This window comes from Pteropus alecto, unplaced genomic scaffold, assembly GCF_000325575.1.
Source record: "Pteropus alecto unplaced genomic scaffold, ASM32557v1 scaffold70, whole genome shotgun sequence".
NCBI lineage: Eukaryota > Metazoa > Chordata > Mammalia > Chiroptera > Pteropodidae > Pteropus > Pteropus alecto.
This window is the reverse complement of record NW_006431912.1, coordinates 1,742,028-1,748,585: the sequence shown is the minus strand read 5'-3', so window position 1 is coordinate 1,748,585 and position 6,558 is coordinate 1,742,028. Positions and strand designations below refer to the sequence as shown.

General features: G+C 34.7%; 1 pseudogene; it reads right to left on the bottom strand.

Annotated features, from left to right (window-relative positions):
• Positions 1–430: 430 nt before the first annotated feature.
• On the bottom strand, positions 431–548 carry LOC112472778 (annotated as a pseudogene).
• Between the last annotated feature and the right edge of the window lie 6,010 nt (positions 549–6,558).

Genomic DNA, 6,558 nt, shown 5'->3' with positions numbered 1-6,558 from the left:
ATTTATTCAGTTAAAGGAAATGACCTTCATTATGCACTTATATCTTTCCAACATTTTTTATTTAAAATGGTCTTTTATAAAATGATGGTGACAGTAAATGGTAGTTTTACACTTTTAAATGTCCATATTTGAAAAAATTTAAAAAAAATAGTTTCTAAAACACTTCACTGTAAATTGCAACATTTTTGGTAGAAAACATTTTCATTGCATTTTTAAATTGATATTGGATATAAAAGGATAATATAAATGTACCTGATACATAGAAAAATAAGTTCTTTACTTCTAATACTCCCAAAAGATTATTGCTTAGTTACTCTTTTCTATGATTTTATTTTTTTTAATTATCATTTTTTTAGGTGAGGCAATCTTTGATTGACCTCACAGATTGCAAGGATCTTGTCAGCTTACAATGCCTTACTTTTATTTTTTACACCTACAGCACCTGGTCTTCCTAGGTGGTCTCCCATCCAAGTACTAACCAGGGCCAACCCTGTTTAGCTTCCAAGATCAGACGGGATTGAGTTTATTCAGGGTGGATGGCTGTAGACTCTCTTTGATCTATTACTAATAACTATTAGTAAAGCTGAGGCCACATAAAAATATAAAGAGCACAGTATTAAAAGCACACTTTCTCATATTGGTTTGCTGTGAGAATTATATAAGTTAGCACTTATAAAGAGCTTAGAATAAGGCTTGACACATAGTATAAACCCAATAAATATTGCTGTTGATGGTATTGATAATGAGTTTTTTGAAATTGTTCTTCTCTTGTACTACTCAATTTATCCCGTGGCTTAAATGTTTTGATTCAGACATGATATTGCTTTATTTAGATGTGTGCTGGGTTAACTGCTGTTTCCTAAGTAATAATGGTACATTTTTTACCGATTAATTTTAAATTACTCAAAAATGAAAAATATCAATAATAAAATAAAAGTTTTATAGGAAATCCAAAGGTAATGACAAAATAAACTTTACGTACAGGACTTCATAGAGAAGGAAAAATTTACTCACCTCATATTCATATACTCAAACAGTCAAGAGATTAGGCAGCTCAGATTATACTAATTGATATTCTGAGCTTTGCTTCTTGATTCAAATAGTGTATTCTTTACCATGATTAGATACTCATCTATCTATTCCTCTATTCATGCATTTATTCTTTAACAAAAATTAAGTGTCCATCTTCTATAGACGCAAAGGTAAGATATCCATATCCAGTACAGGAAAATCCTGCATCTATTTTATAACAATCATAAATATTTACTGAGAACTAAGTTATAAAATAAACTGTTTGTAAAATTTAAATTTTCTTAATGTGAGTTTATAGAATCACTTATAATTATTGCAGTTGAAAGTTCCCTCATATTTTTATCTGTCATCATCCTTAAAAGATGGAGCTAACTACTTATAGAGCTGAAGATTTTGCACTATACACCTTGGTTCTTAGAGAGTTGGTGGCCTTAGATAATAGATATGTAGCTTTTATGCAAAGATACTGTGAGATATGCAGAGCAAAAAATTGAAAAATATGATTTTTAAAAGGAGTCATGAACGGAGAACCACAAATTTTAATATTTTGTAATACAAATAACATTTGGGTTAGATGCCATTAGAACTGTACTGTACTCTGCTTAAAAAAATTGCAAATCTTACCCAAAGAAGTGTTAACTCTGTAATTTGAAGTGGCCAGCACAAATGAAAACAAGTTGAAGTGCTTATAAATCCTACTTCATAGGTGGTTTTGAGGATGAAATAAGAAAATCTGTGTAAGATGCCTAACACACATAGTAAACACTCAATAATGGTTACCTATAACTACAAGAAGAAATTGAGGCCCAGAGAGATCATGATATGCTCAAGGTCACTAAGGTAGTTGTTCATGGCTAATCAGGATTAGAGTCCATATAATGATGCCCAAATCAATGTGTTTTTTTTACACTAAACTGCCTCATTAATGATGTACTTTCTTGTGTATATCTTTTGTATTTGTGAATCTTGCCTCCCTAAGTAAATGACAAGCATCTCAAAGGCTGAAAGCATGGGTTCATGACTTCGTCAACCACAGGCTCCAGTGGAGAGCTCTTGCTCTGGGAGCTCATTGTTTATTTGTTAATTATGAACTTTTAACACAATATTAAAACTGAAATTATTTTATTCCTTCCATGTTTCTCAGTCTTTCTTCAGTGCTTTAATATATAAGAACAGTCAGCCATTATAAAATTAGAATAGTGCAGTGCACCAACCCCTTCCTCTGTAACTCCCCATAGAAGAATATGCAATTTCCTACTAGATTTCTGTAATGTGAAGAAAATAATATAATTCATCTATGCACTGGTTTCTGCATATATAGAATTTGTATACAGCATTACTCAATCACAAAAGAATTCCATTATAATTTAGCATATTATTATGTAAATTCAGGCATTACCAAGGCCTCAAAATGTGATCTCAAGAATATAACAAGTACCCATAGGGAAAACCTGGTAGAATATCTCAACAGTGGGGATTATTTTTAGCTTTGAATAACAAGTTTTATATAAAGGAACTCCATTCACATTTGTGGCACTGAATCACACATACTGGTAAGCTAATATTTAAATTGTATTTTATATATCTCTATCAGAGTGTACTAGTGTACTAAACACTACAAATGGCCACCTTGATTATCTTTGGAGTCACTGTTAAGAGTTAACCATATCCTTAAAATCAGTTGCTTGAATAATCTTTTTTATAAGTGTGCCTTGAAAGGTTTAAATTCCTCTTTATCAATATATGCATTTTACATTTCTAGAACTTGTAAGATTTTTAGCAGCAAGTATACATATCCTATAAATTTCAGTTTTCTCTTGATGAAGAGGATATAGTTAATACCCACGAGATGGAGAAGCTAGTAACTCTGACTTATAGGACCAGATGAACCAGTTTGTCCTTCTGTAGACCTACAACCCTAGATACTGTTATCTAGCCCTCCAGAGCCTCCCCAGCTCTCTGCTCCTAAGCTGCATAATCAGGACTTCATCTTCTGTTTAAGTATGGATCAGGAAGGGTATAGTAGGTTAAGAGAGAAGGGGAGAACTTGCCAAGCCTTGCCTTCCAAGGAATATAGGAAGTTACTCAGAAGACTACAAAGTGCTCTCAGGAAATTACTGGGAGAACTGCAGTCATATTGCCTTGTGAAACGAAAACGTTAAGAGGACTTGAAAATAGCTGGATGTAATAACCAATTTCGAAGTTTGCTGACATGTGACACTCCTCTAGGAATTCTTGGCTTCCAGATCCATCTCATTAGCCACAAATAGAATCTACTAAGCCTTATCAGGAGTCTGGAATTTGGATTGAGAATCAAAACTTTTCTGTTTGAAAACTAGGGCAAAGATCAGTTAATAATCAATAAGGATATGAGAGAAAGAACACACAAGGAAAGTTATTGTATTATAAATGTATGGAACATAATAGTTCGAAGAGGAGAGATGACCCAATGAGCAGAATAAATGCTAGAATGTAACACATGACTGAAAAGAGTGCCAGTTTGCACAGTGTCACAATGCTTTATGATCCCATTAGGATAGATATTGTAATTACCCATTAATTTAAATAAGAACCTCTTAAGTGTATAGTATTTCACCAGCTAGAGTGATACTTTCCATGAGTCACTTTTTACATTAGGTGATTTGAGGCAAGTGAGGGCTTGTGTCTGATAATATATTGGTGAAAATCAGCCTATCATTTTTGTGTCCTGGCAAATGCTGATGACTTTACAACTAGATTCAAATAAATTCCATGTCCAATTAATTTTCTTTAAGTAAAGGTAGAGAAGATGGGTATCAGTCTTCAATACATAGTATGGTAGAAATACAAGATACTTCAGAAAGTCTTTTGGCCCAATATTCTGAATTGTGAAGCTTTATCTTGATATAAAAATGTTCGGCTATGCTCTTCTTCCTTATTCAGTAAGGCACAGTGGTATTAAATTCCTTAAGCTACTTGGAGGCAACACGAAAATTCCCAACAGTAATAATTGCTAAACACGAGAGGTTGTGAGGTATGAGTTCTAATTCCAACTAATTTATTATATCTTGCCACTTATTCACCCACCACTGTGCCAATTTCGTTATCTGTGACAAGAGGCTAGTAGAAGGGACAGCTTGTCTGAGCCTCAGCAGTTGGAGAGTAGGGATGACAAAAATAGATAAATTAGCCAGAATGAGCTTTATTAACTAGAATTCTGTCCCCATGCCCACTCTGAGACCATCTGAGGTGTGGAAGAAAGCTCAGACATGGGTCAGTTTGTTCAGAAGACCACATATCAAGATCTGCTAAGATGTTCTTATCATTTTCGCTTGAAAAAAAGAAGTGGCTATTTCGAAAGGCCATCAATCTCACATTTAAATTTTGCGATGATTGAGTGGTCCACTTGCTTCTGTCCACTGAGTGCTCAAGGGCTGTTAGTGCTTCACAGTTGCCTACAAAGGAATCCCATGAGCAGGCAGCCTCAGCAATCCAGGCTTAAGTCATTCCTTTAAGTGGGAATGGGTGGGAGGGCCAGCTGTTTTCATTAAAGAAGCCCAAGAATCAGTCTGTCTAGAGCCTTGGCATTATTTATTACAGCACTCCCCACTGCCACTTGATCAGCTTTCTCATCATTTTTTTGGCATCAGGCTTTGGGACACAGTTCTCGCGAGAAAAAACTCTTTCATGTTTTATCCAGGTCACTATCATAGCCTATGGTGTACAAATGTTAAAAAGGAGAACGAAAGCAACAATTGTATAAAGAGATTCTAGAGTGGGAAGGGAAATAGGAAGATGATATTTCCATGCTCAAGATTAGCCAAATATATATGTTCATATCTTTGTCTTGGTCACTGTACAGAAATGAAATATCCTAATATTAAAGGGTCCCCGATCTTCACTAGACCCCGCTTCCCTTAAGTTTGGCCTCCATGGAAGATAGCACAAACTCCAAACAGTAATACAAGATCTGTAATAAAAGGATAGGCTATGATCCAAAGTATTTGCAATATTTTTCTGGTAGATATTTAGTGATTTTTCATGAAAAGCACTTGATTTGAATGTTATTTTATCATTTAATGTTTTAATCAACAGTAAATGGTATTCTTTTCTGATACACTCCTCTCAAAGTGGTAGAAGAGTTTGTGGCAAACTGCCATTTAAACCATTTATTCTGCTCCAGTAATGCAGTGTTGAATCATAGAAACTGGGAAATATTAACTAAACCATTTCTAATCGCTTTCTAAAGAAGCCACAGAAAAACTTGGCAAAGTAATGATGGTGACGTTATATTGCTTCTCCGTAGACTGATATATTTGGTAATATTACAGAAAATTCTGCAGCATGACATTTTAATAGATCACATTGCATATATTAAATAAAAAATAACTTTATAGTCCAGTACGATTTTCTTATACTTCATTTAGTCTATATATTTTTTGGATTTTGTGTCAAACATATCTGGGTTCAAATCCTAAGAAGACTACAAAGAAAAGAAGGTTAAGGTGAAGAGAAGGAAGAAGAGAGGAAGAAGGGAAAGAAAGGATAGAAAGAGTAGAGGAATGAAGATGTATAGGAAGGAGAAAGGAAGATGGGAGGGAGGAAGAAGGAATACTTCAAGTCTATGAAGTATAGTCCTACAAGTGGTACTGAAAGGTATCTTCATCTCTAGGGAGTAAGGAAGGAATTGCAAGATTATCAAACAAGAGGTATACCTAGATTCAATCCTCATACAAAAATTTTCTGAGACTAAAACATTCTGTGATATTAGTTTGGTTGGGGTTTCTGTTATTGATGCAGTGGTTGTGGTTGGCAGCATAGTAGAAGGCTCTTTTACTTACTTCGTCTAGAGTCATATAGGCCCAAGTGTGAATCTGGGCTCTATCATTCATTGACTTCCTAACCTGGGACAAAACACTTATCCTCGCAGTCTCAGTATCTCCTTCTATAACAAAAGATAATAATTCTTACCTAAAGAAAATTACAGTTTTGTCATCTGTTCCTGCAACCTCTTTCTCTTAACTAGATACTTTACATGAGAATCAAAACAATTCAAGTATATTCTATGTTTAAAACAAAGAAAGAAAAAAAACAAACAAAGAAACCAAAAACCTCGTCTTCACTCACTTTTCCCTCTATGTTATGGTTTCTCTAAACATTTTGGGTAGGATAATTCAATATTGTGGGGCAGTCCTGTGCATTATCGGCTATTTAGCAGCAACTCAGGCCTCTACCCATGAGAGCACAATCAAACATGTCTCCAGACCTTGCTGAATGTCCCATCGTGGGCAGCATCTTCCCCAACTGAGAACCACTGCTCAATGTTTGCCACATTTCTCATCTCCTCTGCAAAACTACTAGCTCTATTTCCTCACTTTCCTATTACTCCTGAACCTATTCTACTCCGCCTCTACAAGAGGCAGAGTAGAATTTCACTAATAGAACTATTAGTTTCATTTCACTAATAGAACTATTCTTATTCAGATGAACAAAAACCTCTCTATATAATGAACTTTTCAGTCCTTGTCTTACTTAATCTCTCAGCAG